Source organism: Heterocephalus glaber, unplaced genomic scaffold, assembly GCF_053883595.1.
Source record: "Heterocephalus glaber isolate CG9 unplaced genomic scaffold, H.glaber_assembly_v1.0 deba00001523, whole genome shotgun sequence".
NCBI lineage: Eukaryota > Metazoa > Chordata > Mammalia > Rodentia > Bathyergidae > Heterocephalus > Heterocephalus glaber.
In genome coordinates this window covers 19340509-19355386 of record NW_028258327.1, presented here as the reverse complement: position 1 = coordinate 19355386, position 14878 = coordinate 19340509, and positions in this window count along the sequence as shown.

Sequence of the window (14878 nt, the reverse complement as noted above, 5' to 3'; positions counted from 1 at the left end):
GGAAAGTAATATACTATTTGAATTTCTTACAATGAATACATATTCCTTTTGTGCAGTGAAAATCTTTTATTGACATATAAATACATACAGAAAAGTGCACAAATCCTTACTATACAATTCAATGAATTTTTGCAAAACCAACCTAAATGTGTAACCAGAATTCCAGCTGAAATACAGTAAGGACACTATCATTAGTCCAGAAGTTATATCTTCTTCTAGTTACTACGACATTCATCTCAAGGGTAAAAATTACTCTGACCTCTAACACCGTAAGTTACTTTTGGTTCTTTTTGAACTTAATATAAATGATAAAATATTCATATATTTTAATAGTTTTTCAAAATGGTTTTACCGGGCCAGGGATTTAGCTCAGTGGTTCCGGTGCCTGCCTTGCAAGTGCCAAGTCCTGAGTTCGATCCCCGATACCAAAAACAAACAAAATGATTTTACCAAATTCTAATACTATCAACAGTATATCAGAGTTCTAATTTTCCAAACCTCACCAACATTTGATGTTTTACTTTTAATTTGCATGTTTTACTTTTTATAATAATAACAATAATAATATAGTTAATAATTAGAAAACTTTCTCAATTCAAAGGGAAAAATATGTGATGCAAATCAGTTACAAGAAAAAATAGTTAAAAATTGTAGAGCAGACTCCAACTATTTTAATTTTTAAATTTTTATGATAAAAATGCTTATACATATAAAAAATTAGAGAATAGTGCCCACAGTTAATAAAGGCTAATATTTTCTACAATGTTTAAACATTTTTTCTAAATTATTAAAGTAAATTACAGGTGTCAAGACACTGCAAACTAAATATTTTGGTATATATCTCTAAGACAATAAGTCTGTTTTCCTATGGAGCCACAATACTATTAAGATATCGAAAAATAATTCCTTTACAACATTTGATATATAATATATTATTTCTTTTTTTGGCTCTTTGAGACAGGGTCTCACTCTGTAGTTCAGGCTGGCCTTCAACTCACAGTGATTTTCCTGCTTCAGCCTCCCAAGTGCTGGGATTACAGGCATAAACCACCATACCTGTCATACATAATATATTCTTGTTTATTCTACTTTTTCAAACATGCGTTTCACAACTGGCTCATTTAAACCAGCATTTGCTTAAGGAAATTGCATATCTTTCCTTTTGGTTGTACTTTTTTGAAGTTCTTAATCTAAGAGTACAACCATCCCTTCCCTGGAAATGATATTGTCTTACCAAATAAACAAGACCAGTTATCTTGTGAGATTTCTCACCTGGATATGCCTGACAATTTCCTCATGGTCTTATTTAACTTATTACTCGTCTCAAGTATTTCGGGTAGAGTGAAAATTAGATCGAGAATATTTTGGGAGAGATGGATCAGTGACCTTCACATTGTGCTCCTGGAATGCAGGCCAGTTCTATTGTCTCACCATTAGTGATGTGAACACTGGAAGAAGATGGTGGAATAAGATGGCAACTTCTAGACCCTTTTTAATGTAAAATTATATATTTATCTTTCCAAACTTAATCTGGAGGATGATTCCAACATCTTCATATTAACAAAAAATTAAAAAATGTATTACTGCATGTTGATTTATTTTGAGAATTTGTCATATGTATTTAACGTATCTTGATCACGGTCAATCCCATTACCCAGCTTCCTTTTCCTAGCCCTTCCCCCTGTTGTCCTTCCCCCAGTCCCCTTCTCCATTTTCTAAAGTCTACATTCTAATTTCCTGGCATCTCTCTTTTATTTTATTCATTCAAAAATAAATTATGTTTAATACATGTTAAAATGCAAGTATGTCCTGGCAAGATTATCAGGGAAGGTTTATCGATAGCATCTACTTCTTTGTTTGTAATTTCTTAGACCCTTCCTTTTTTTTTGTCCCCAACATATCCTGTGCTTTCTACTTACTTTCTAGGTCCAGTGGTGCTAAGCAGTGGTTTAGGAAAGGTACTTTGAAAGAATTCTAGCACTAAACTTCTATGTACAACCTCCACAAACTGGAGAAAAGATGTCATCATCCTTCTGTATTACAGTCTGTGCATTGACCTTGATTTTCAAGGATTTTTTTTTTTTACAAATACTGGCTATTGTATCAGTTACTTTCCTCATTAACACAATGTCCTCTGAAAATAGTTTATGTTACAAATGTGGAATAGCTGTTAAGTATGAAAAATAGTTATTATTAATCCTACAAGAATTATTGGTCCCAATAATGGGACCAATAATGACAATAACATGGAGAACAGTTTTGTTTTGTTTTTTTTTTTGGTAGTGTTTCAATAATTTGAAAGAAGCCATCATAATGAGGCAAGAATCTGATTCTGCCAAAATACGTGAGTTGCACAATTACTTGTTCAACATTTGTCTCTTCAGCGCATGGTGTCAATTCCTGATGTTGGTTTATCCTATAAGGGATATTGCTGGGTCTCAAGGGTGGAAAAATGCTAGGAGAATATTAAGCCCAGAATATGAAGGATGGACATTCACCATGTGCTCATCAGCCTGGAAATTATTGTTTATTATTAATTTATTAGATGATTGCTGAGCCAAAAGGAAATAATATCCATTATGTAAATGTTCAGTCATGGACACTGTGCCCCAACACTTATTAATTCCAAGCTGAATGTTGAATGATATGTACCCAAAACGAAATATGTTCAAATAGACAAGTACTTTGTCATGAAAAAGCAAAGTCATTCAGTAAGTAGTACATTACATCCCACAATTGACAGTGCTTTCTCTTGAACAATGTTAAAGACTCAACAAATAAAAAGTGATAGCTGGGGAGAAAGTGACTAATGTGATGAGAAAAGAAGGGCATGTCACTATTAGCTGTGAAGTTCACCTCTAAGCAAATGTCCTAAGGTGCAGCACAATTTGTGCAGACAACTGGTGGTCACAATGTACAAGTTTTCCAAGGTTTAGAAAATAAAATATCCCCTTTTCAATGTTATGCATAATAGATGATTTTTGTAAAATTTATTGGTTTATCTGCTCACTTTAGCATTTTGAAAAATAAATTTTATAACTCTGTGATACACTTTTTACGTAGCTTTCACTTCCATAAAGTTGACCTAACAAACTTATACACAGAAGCCCATGGAGAATGGGAAAGTTTTCTATTTTATGAGTGTTTCTATGGTTTTGAGAGAGTGCTTGTCATATAAAATCTGCCTTCATTGCTTCAAAAACATGTACATTCTTTAAATGACCAGTGTGGGGAAGATTCTTTTGTCCCCATTTCCTGTACTTGAAGCTTATCTTTCTTTTCAGATCTTAGCGCAGTATTTAGCACAGAGCAGATGCTTATTAAATGATTGTTGAATGAGTACATGAGAAAATTAATGACTTTCTAATATTAATAAGTGTATTTCCTGGACAAGCCTTGAAGCTCAGATGGTGAGATTGTGTACAATTTGCTTATTTTAATCATTTTCTGAGCAATTGAGTCTAATCTTTCAATCATACCTTTGTGAGGGAGTGGCAGCAGGGTATATGAGAAGATTATCCTAAGAAAGCTGTCCTTATATTCTTTTGCTCTTATAAGGAAATCCCTGCACAACTGTGAATCTCATTTGTAGAAGATATGTAGCAACATGTGACTCAGCAGGAAAGAATGGCCATGAGAAATTTTGTTCTTAAAGAAGGAATTGATTGTCAGACAAAGCTAGCTGTGACTCAGCCTTATTTCTTAGGCACAGATTCCTGTTTCTGAAACACAGTCCTGGAAACCTTCTGCCTGGTGCACTGACAATAACTGACTGCTTGCAGTCCTTAGTCAAACTCCTGAGCCTTGTGCTCTGCCTTCTGGAGACTACTGAGGCAGTCATCTGGGGCTCCTTGAACTGGCTGCCTCCTAATGGTGTTGCTGAGGATCATTCCAATTGCTTGCCAAAGTCCAGAAGATGAGTCCTTTGGGTTCTGGCAGCTCTGATCTGTCTAGAGGGTGAATTGGCCAGAATGAGAAATATTGACCATTTTAGGAAGAAGCTACCTCATCATCTATTATGCTTGGGATGAAAATTCTACCTGCTCACAACAAACTCAGCATTCACCCATGTGCTCCATCACCTGACCATGCTCACTGGACTCTGGTGTCTCCTACCAGGCAGGCATCCTTCACTCAACAACATACTAGGGGCTTAAGGGTATAAAGAGCATGGACCTCGTTACATCCATGTGCATCCTATCAATTACTCAGCAGAGCAGATGTGTTGGATTAAGTGTAATATCTGTCTTTCACGATGTGGATGTGATCATTATAAACTCATCACTTTCTGGAGATCAACCTTCCACAAGCAATCAGGACAAGAGAAAGGACAGTAAATAAGGAGCCCTTGAGGAAATTATGACAAATAAATAAATGACAAATTCAAAGACCAAATGCTTAAATATTTTAAAAAACACTGCACAGGAAAAACAGGAATCTTCTGACCAGTGGCCAAAGTCTCTAAATGATGAATTTTTAGACATGATCCCAGAAGTAAAAAGTGCAGTTAACAGAGAAGTAGGATGAAAATGGAAATACATCCATAGAAAGGAGCAGTAAAAGCAGTAAAACCATATATCAGAAATGGTGGCAAAAACAGAACATGGAGAGACCATGGAGAGACAGAGGGTTAATGTATGGGGAGAGAGGGCCAGAGAAGCCATTCATGTTGCAACATGGAAGACTTTGAAGAGTGGGCTCGGGAAATCTGTTAATTACACAGAAACAGCTGAAAATGTACCTCTACCTCACAACATATAGAAAAATCAATTTCAAGTGGACTTAGAGCTTTAATGTGAAAGACAATCATTAAAGTCTGTAGAAGAAAATATAGGATAAAAATTTTATGACTTCAGTGTAACAAAAAATTTCTTAACCAAGTTTTAGAAGATGGGTAACTCTTACAGGAAAGGGTTAATAAGTTTAATTCCAGTAACATTAAGAACTTCTTTTCTTTTCAAGACCTCAAAAAGGGAGGTGGAAAGGTAAGCCATCAACAGGAAGGAAACATTTGCAGCACATATAAAGTTGCCATTCACAATACTTAATAAGTATAGCCTAGTCACTAATTAGAATGAATGGCAACAATAAGCTACTGTTACAACACTACCAATGCATCCAGCCTTGATATTACTGCATATATAAAGGATTAGTTCTACAATATATAAAGAATGCCTACAACTCCCAGCCCAGAGGAAGGGACTTCTGGGCCACCATCTGTCCCAACCCTCCCAGCCCAGAGGTAGGGGCTTCTGAGCCACTGTCCCACTGCTCCTGGCCCAGAGGAAGGGGCTTCTGGGCCGCCATCCAACCCACCACTCCCGGCCCAGAGGAAAGACTTTTGGGCTGCCATACATCCTGTCACTCCTGTCCCAGAGGAAGGGGCTTCTGAGCCACTGTCCCACCTCTCCCAGCTCAGAGGAGGTGAGCCCCATGGGCGACAACAGCACCGCGACCCTGCCCCCCAGGTAAAAATGACAAGACACATAAATAAGTCTCAGAACCAGACTTCCAGATCACCTACAGCAACCCCAAAGGGAAATGAGATGGAACACTCTGATAACCAACCACCTGGACCCACTGAACTGGCAACAAAAGAAGATTTAGAAAAGATGAAATCAGAAATAATTTCTCACATAACAGCAGAGATTGTGCTTGTAGTGCAAGACATGATTAATAAATCTAGAGAGGAGCTGAGGAACATGATGGAATCCCAACACAGGAAACAAATGGAATCCATAAAACAGAGGCAAATAGATTTCCAGATGAAACACTCCATTGAAAGTCTACACAGCAGAATGAGCCAATGTGAGGACAGAATTTCAGATATAGAAGATAAGATTGCAATTAGTGATAAGGAAAAGAAAAATTGCTTCAAAATTGTAAGGGAACATGAGAAATCAATCCAGCAGCTGCTAGACGATGCAAAGAAGAATAACATAAGACTGATTGGAGTCAAAGAAGAAACAGGAGAAAGTGCAGGCAACATAAAAAAAAAAACTTCACAGAAGTAATGGAAGAAAACTTCCCAAGCAGGGGAAAAGAGCTTGACATACAGATAAGTGAGGCATATAGGACTCCAAAGAGCCCTGATCAAAAAAAATCTACACATAGGCATATAATTGTTAAGATTCCAGAAACTCAACAGAAGAACAAAGTTCTACAAGCAGTTAGAGAAAAGAAACAAATTACATACAAAGAAAAGCCCATCAGAATCACAGCAGACTTCACAACACAAACCATCAAGGCAAGAAGAGCTAGGAGTGACGTATTCTAGGCCCTAAAAGAAAACAGCCTCCAACCCAGATTGATGTACCCTGCAAAACTATCTTTCAAAATTGATGGAGAAATAAGATATTTCATGACAAAGAGCACCTTAGGAACTTCATGAATACCAAAAGAGCACTCCAAAAATTTTTACACACTATCCTAGGAACAAACACTGAGGATCACAACCCCAGGAAGCAAAGCAGAATGAACCCATCTGGCATGACAAGAAATTAAATGGAAAGGGGGAGAACCCAACAAAAAGAAAAAGTCATGGCAATGATAAGTCAATATGTTTCAGTTATAACCATCAATGATAATGGTCTAAATTCACCAATCAAAAGAAATAGACTGGCAGAATGGGTCAAGAAGCAAAATCCAACAATATGCTGCATAATAGAAACACACAATTCAAAATGAAACTCATACACTGAAAGTTAAAGGGTGGAAAACAATACTCCATGCGACTGGAACCTGAAAAAAAGCAGGAGTAGCTATCCTCTTTGCAGATCAAGTAGATTTCAAACCCACAATGATTAAGAGAGACAAAGAAGGACCCTATATCCTTGTAAAGGGAACAATCCAACAGGAAGAGATGACAATCATAAACATCTATGCACCAAACACTAGTGCACCGAACTATATAAAACAAATACTAACAGACATGAAAAGGCATATATGCACTAATACAATTGTAGTGGGGGACCTCAACACCCCACTGTCGCAAATAGATAGATCAACTAGACTAAAAATAAGTAACGAAATACCAGAACTCAACCAAACTCTTGAACAAATGAACTTAACAGATATTTACAGAGCGCTCCACCCCACAAAATCAGAATACACATTCTTTTCAGCGCACATGGGTCGTTCTCCAAAATGCATCACATACTCACACATAGAACATGTTTAAGTTGGGCTGGGGATTTAGCTCAGTGGTTTTGCCGCCTGCTGTGCAAGAGCAAGGACCCAAGTTCAATCCCCAGAACCAAAAAAAAAAAAAAAAAAAAATGTTTAAGTAAGTGCAAAGGAATTGAAGTTATCCCCTGTATATTATCAGACCATAGTGTGATGAAATTGGAGATCAATAGCAAAAACAGGAAAAATTTCATGAACACATGGAAATTGAACAACACACTTCTGAATAACCAATGGGTCACAGAGGAAATTAAAGAAGAAATCACAGTTCCTTCAATGACAATACAACATACGGGAATATATGGGACACAATGAAAGCAGTCTTATGAGGGAAATTCATAGCAGTGAAAAAGTATATTAGGAAAACAGAGCGAGCCCAATTAAACAACCTGATGCTGGACCTCAAGCTTCTAGAAAAAGAAGAGCAGGACAAACCCAAAGCTCATACGAGGAAGGAAACTATGAAGATCAGAGGAGAAATCAATGCAGTGGAGACTAAGAGAATGATACAAAAAATCAATGAAGTCAAGAGTTGGTTCTTCAAAAGAATAAACAAAATTGGCAACCCCTTAGCCAACCTTACCAGAAAAAGGAAAGAAAAGGCCCAACGCCATGCAATTAGGAATGAAAAGGGGGAAATTACAACAGACCCAGGAGAAATCCAGAAGATCATCAATACCTACTTCCAGAACCCATACTCCAATAAGATGGACACCACAGAAGAAATGGACAGATTCCTAGATACATATGAATTACCAAAGTTGAACGAAGAAGACCTAAAAATTCTAAACAACCCAATATCAACCAATGAAATTGAATATGTAATTAAAAATTTATCAACTAAGAAAAGCTCGGGGCCCTGATGGCTTCACTGCTGAATTCTACAAGACATTTAGAGAGGAACTGCTGCCACTACTGTTGAAACTCTTCAATGAAATTGAAAGGGAAGCAATACTTCCAAATTCATTCCTGGAAGCAAGCATCACCTTGATCCCCAAAGCAGAGAAAGACCCAACAAAAAGGAGAACTATAGGCCAATCTCACTAATGAACATAGATGCAAAAATCCTTAATAAGATACTGGCAAATAGAATGCAGAAGATCATCAAGAAGATCATATGTCCTGATCAAGTGGGATTCATCCCAGGGATGCAGGGATGGTTCAACATATGCAAATCAATCAATGTAATACACTATATCAATAGAGCCAAGGACAAACACCATATGATTATCTCCATAGATGCAGAAAAAGCATTTGACAAAATCCAACATGCATTTATGATGAAAACCCTACAAAAAATTGGAATAGATGGTCTCTATCTCAATCTGATAAAAGCCATCTATGAAAAACCAACAGCCAATATCATATGAAATGGTCAAAAACTGAAATCCTTCACACTAAAATCAGGAGCAAGACAAGGATATCCACTATCACCACTCTTGTTCAGTATAGTTTTGGAAACATTAGCCACAGCAATTAGACAAGAGAAAGAAATAAAATGAATAAAGATAGGAAAAGAAAAAGTCAAATTGTCATTATTTGCAGATGACATGATACTGTATATAGAAGACCCCAAGAACTCCACCAAAAGTCTTTTAGACTTAATAACCACATTCAGTAAAGTAGCTGAATACATGGTCAATACACAAAAATCAATAGCTTTCCTCTACACAAATAACAGATGCACTGAGAGAGAAGTAGGGCAAATAATTCCTTTCACAATAGCATCCAAATAGTGAAATACCTAGGAATCAACCTAATGAAAGAAAGCAAAGACCTTTTCTCTGAAAACTATGGCACTCTGAAAAGAGAGATTGAAGATGACATCAGAAAATGGACAGACATCCCCTGCTCCTGGAAAGGAAAGATCAATGTAGTGAAAATGGCCATACTTCCAAAACTGTTATATAGATTCAATGAAATTCCAATTGATATCCCAGCAGCATACTTCACTGACCTTGAGAATAGAATACAAAAATTCATTTGGAAACAGAAGAAACCTACAATAGCAAAAGCAATTCTAGGCAACAGAGACATGGCTGGGGGTATCACAATCCCTAACTTGAAACTATACAACAAATCTACTTTAATAAAAACAGCATGGTACTGGCAAAGAAACAGACCTGATGACTAGTAGAACAGATTAGAAGATGCAGAAACAACTCCAGACACACTGAGCCATCTCATCTTTGATAAAGGAGCCAAACACCCACACTGGAGGAAAGATAGCCTCTTTAATAAATGGTGCTGGAAAAATTGGGTTTCAACTTGCCAAAGATTAAAACTAGACCTATATCTCTCACCATGCATGAAATTAAAATTGAAATGGATTAAAGATCTAAATATTAAAATAGAAACACTGAACTGGCTGGAACAGAGGTTAGGTAGAACTCGAAGACATTGGTGTAGGAAAAGATTTCATGAGCAAAACCTCAGTTGCCTGTGAACTAGCACAAACAATCAACAAGTGGCATCTCTTCTTATTAAAAAGCTTCTGCAGCACCCCAAGAGAAACCACCAACAGTGTGAAGAGACAACCCACAATATGGGAAAAAATCTTCACCTGCTTTTCCTCAGACAAAGGTCTACTATCTCGAATCTATAAAGAACTTCAAAACATCAGACCTCCCAAATTTAAAGATCCAATCCAAAAATGGGCATCTGAAATGAACAGACATTTCTCAGACAAAGAAGTAGAAATAGCAAATAAATACATGAAAAAATGTTCAACATCACTACTCATTCAAGAGATGCAAATGAGAACAATGCTGTGATTCCACCTCACCCCAGAAAGAATGGCTGCTATCATGAAATCAACCAATAACAAATGCTGGCAGGCCTGTGGGGAAAGAGGAGCCCTGCTCCGCTGCTGGTGGGAGTGTAGACTGGTGCAAGCACTGTGGAAATCAGTATGGAGATACCTCAAAGAACTAGGACTGGAAGTCCCATTTGACCTAGCTATTCTCCTGCTGGGTATCTTCCCCCAAAGAATTAAAAGAATCATACCACAATGATACATGTTCACCCATGTTCATAGCAGCACAATTTATAATAGCTAAAACTTGGAAACAGCCCAAATACCCATCAACTGGAGACTGGATAAAGAAAATATACTTTTTTAATAAAATGGAGTACTACTCAGCCATCAAAAACAAGAAATTAGAGACATTTATAGCTAAATGGATGCACATTGAGGAGACATTCTTAAGTGAAATATATAGGACACATGTATAAATACCAAATAGTTTCTCTGTTGTAAGAAACTGAATGTGTAAATAAGGACTAAAACATATAATAGATAATGTGAAATAGGAAGAAAAGGGGCAAAGGGGAAGGGGAAATGGGAGGGGTAGGGGAAAGGAAAGAAGGGAATGGAACTAATATGAGAAAATGGAAAAACGGAAACAAAATCTTTGTAAATATAGAGGGATGGAGGGGTTGAAGGGAGGGCAGGGCAAGAGTGAAAAATAAGAACCAAGAGAGATTATGTAAAGGTGCAAATTTCCAATAATGAATGACATTATACTGTATACCTAAAATGTACCAATGATTAGAATGAATAATCAGTAATGCAAAATAGGAAGAAAAGGACCAAAGAGGTAGGGTTAGTGGGAGGGGCAGGGGAAAGGAAAGAAGGGAAAGGAAAAATGATGAGAAATGAAAAAAATGGAAATAAAGTCTTCATAAATAGGGAAGGGTGGAGGGGGTGAAGGGAGGGCTAGGAATGGGGAAAAAATAAGAACCAAGGTGCATCATGTAAAGGCAGAAGTTCCCAATGAGAAATGTAAATGTGTTGTATACCTAAAATGTACCAATAAAAGAATTTAAGTAATTAAAAAAAAGAATGCCTGCAAATATATATATATTTATATGTGTGTGTGTGTTATATATTTTATTTTTAAATAGTAATGTAGGAAAAGACAAAACATTTCACAGAAGAGGGAACACACAAAAACCGAAATATTCAGGAATACATGAAGACAATTAATTTAATCATACAGTATAAATAATAAGCCACAATAAAATCATCAGGGTAATTTCTCAGTGACTAGACTAATAAAAGACATTTCTCAGCCACCAAACTAATAAAAAAAATGTATTAGGTCTGTCCTTCAAACCTTGGATGAAATTTAAACTTCAAATGTTTAGTCAGTTGCAGTTCTGACATAAATATGGAATAATAGTGACTTTGTCTTTCATGTTGATAGAAATATAAACTGATACATTCATTCTGGAAAGAAATTTGACATTCCCTAGAACACTTAACCATACACACACCTAATGAGTCTGCATTTCCACTGCTAAATATAAGCCCTGGAAAAATTGGCATTCATGTGTCCCTTGTGTATATGCAAAATTGTCCTTTATAGCATTTAGTTTAATAAGAAAATGAAAACAATTCTAATGGCCATTTATATTAAAATAGATAAATAAATCACAGTTCTGTATTTTTTACAGTGAAAGCTTTACATACAATAGTGAAAATGAATATTGAATATATCGTGGAATGAAAATGCAAATCACAAAAGAATATAGAAAAATTCATTCCATTTATACAATATCAAAAATAGGAAAAACAAATCACTGTTTAGAATCAAGAAAGAAGAGGAGGAGGTATAGGAATTCTGTGGGAAACAACTAATTTTAAAATCTAATTTATATTTTGTCACCCTATACTTATGTACTTGAGTTTAAATAAAATTGTAGTTGGTTGATTAAGGTTTTTGTTTTATGCATATTCCCTTGATCTAAACAGGGAAGTACGGTGAAATGCCATTTTAAAGTGTGATTTAGATTACTACTTAAAATATATACCCTTTGTCTATAGTTTGTCCTCTTTATTATAATTTTTCTTATAATTTATGATGTATTTTTTAAAAAATAATTTAACACTTTCTGCCTATATTTTGAATTAAGAAAACTTTTTTTAGTCTTGTACATTGAGTGATTTCTGCATTTATTGCATATAACTATATAGCTATTTTTTTAAGGCTAGAATTTTTCAGTTCTCAAATGAACATTTAAAAGCTTAACACTTTTTCAAAGCTATAATAATTATTTTAAATTTAATTTAAATTTCTATGCTTCAATATTTCATTGCTTTCATGAGATGCTTTAAAGACTGGATTATTTTCAAATAATTGTGCAAATCTATTACAAATTTATAATTAGTTTAATACATAGGTAAGTCTATTTTCTAACAGATAACATTTTTAATCTTTTTGTTTTCAAACATAGGATAAATGAGCATGATGTAAATTGCTCAAAGTACAAGCTTCTTTATTAAGTGGTAAACACTGATTTATTAAGTATGAAATTAGCATTTTAAGATAAGTTTAAAATGTCTAAGGCAATTACTTTGAACTATTGCAAATTAAATAAAAACTTATAGACCTATGTCTAAAAATCATCCTTGTAATAATGTTTTCCCCACCTTGTAAAAAATAGGTAAAGAAAAATATTGCTGCTTCTAATGCTCTAATAAGGTAACATGTTTTAATTTTATTTTTGATCTAGGATTGGGAGAAAGTTTATAGTGCTCACAAGATTTTAGATAAATTTATTTTACATTTCTGTAAAATATTAGATTACTACTTTGTAACTGATTTACAATATTTATTATGCTAAAAGAATAGCATGCCATAATATACCTCCATTTTACTTTATATTTGATTTACTTTTTATATTTATGACATATAGACCATTTACAATGCAGTGTCACTGTTGTATTTCCTTTTTATGTTTTTATGATTAAAAGGCAATGATTGTCATGTTCTCAATTTTCCATTGCTAGACAGGTAATTTTATTCCTGTGTTAAGGCATTATGTCTTTTTCAGATGTGTTGAAAAAGTGTCATGTTGTACATGCATTTCATTCTTACTAAGTCTGGCATCTGGAAACTTCAGGATATACTGAAAGTGAGGTTATTATCAAATGCATAATCAGTTCTCTATAGAAACAGATTGAGATCTGGGACAAATGAAAGGAAGAATACCTACTATATGAAAATTAAAATAGCCTCTGAAAACCTCAACAACGAAACAGCCCAAATTACACTCCCTGGCAGAAAAACCACAAATGGCTCCTGGCTCACAAAGAAAATCAATCCAAGAAGATGTGCTGATTTACATAACAGATATGGCTGAAAAATGGGCATGGGGAGAACACAGCTCTCAACACAGAGAAAGGCAGTTGAAGAATTAGATTTGTATTAGGAGATGCATAATGGAAAACGACCTCTTTAGAGTGAGTGCCATACAAAGGCCATGTGGGTCTGGAGCAAAGATGGGGCCAGTTCTGATGCTTTAAGCAGGATTCATTAAGGTCTATAATGGACACCCAGAGGTGATCATAAACTTTCAGAGAAAGTCTGTCACTTAGTATGGTCTTATTACAGCTCTGTACTAGGTGTTATGCAATTTCTTATCCCTCTAACAGATTGAAAAAGCACACTTTGATGTACCTTTTATTAATTTCACTGGCTCTTAAATTGTCTGAACTATAGAAGCCTGCTGCAATGCACCAGCTGTTCATTACCGCTCTTGTCTAGTCAGTTTCTGGAGAATGAATGAAATAGCCTAAAAACTAAAATATGTGCTACTATTAAATCCACTTGGGCAGTTTGTCTTCAACAGTAAGTATACAGGGACACATATACAGTGTGTTGTGATTCTGGGAAAGGGTGTGCTGGATACATTTCCTCCAGTTTTTGAAGGCACACATCCATCTCTATATTACTGGCAATCCCAAACAGACTATAATACAACTAATGCCACATTTACATCATTCATTTTAGTTTCCTTTTACTTTCTTTCCTTGATAAGGTGAAAAGATGAGAGGTCCTGGTACTCTGCATTGGTAGAAATTGTCAAAATTTCCAACACAATCTCTCTCTCTCTCTCTCTCTCTCTCTCTCTCTCTCTCTCTCTCTCTCTCTCTCTTCCTTTCTCCCTCTCTCTCTCTCACACACACACATACACAAATAAGCATATATATATTACTCTCAGTAGACCATAGCTCCAGGTCTTAGCTTCATTTTAAAATCTTGGGACAAAGTGAAGACATGCCCACTCCACAAGGTGAGGATAAGTCCTCCCTCCATGCACCATGTCCTCATAGTCCAGTAAAGACAAATCTGTACTTTCTAACTTAGTTTCAAGTCCTAGCCTCACCAGCTGTATGGCCTTAGATAAACTGCTCAATTCTCTAAGTCGTATTTTCTGCATGCCTGAATGGTTAACTAGCCAACATCCACTGCAGGATATCTCAACCACAGCCCTACTGATATTTGGAGTTAGTACTCCAGTTCTTTGTTGCAGGAGCTGTCCTGTGCATTGTAGAAAATGCAGTAGCATCCCTGGCCTCTACCCGTTACAGGCTAATAGTGATCCCTTCCTTTCTTTCCCAATGTGACATCCAAAAAGCATCTTCAGACATGTCCACTTGTCTTTTGAGGAGGTGAAACATCACCTTTTCTCTATTCTTCCCTACATAGAGGTGGATATGTAAGGATATTACCTGCATTTCACAGAAGCAGAAGCGGAAGCACAGAGACACAAAGTACCTTCCTGGAAGTGACACAGATTTAGAAGGCTGAGCTTGAATAGTCAACCAGCCATCAGGCTCCAAGTGTATACCTTTCCTCCTCTTTTTTACTGATTGAGAATACTCACAGTACCAGCTTCACAGAGC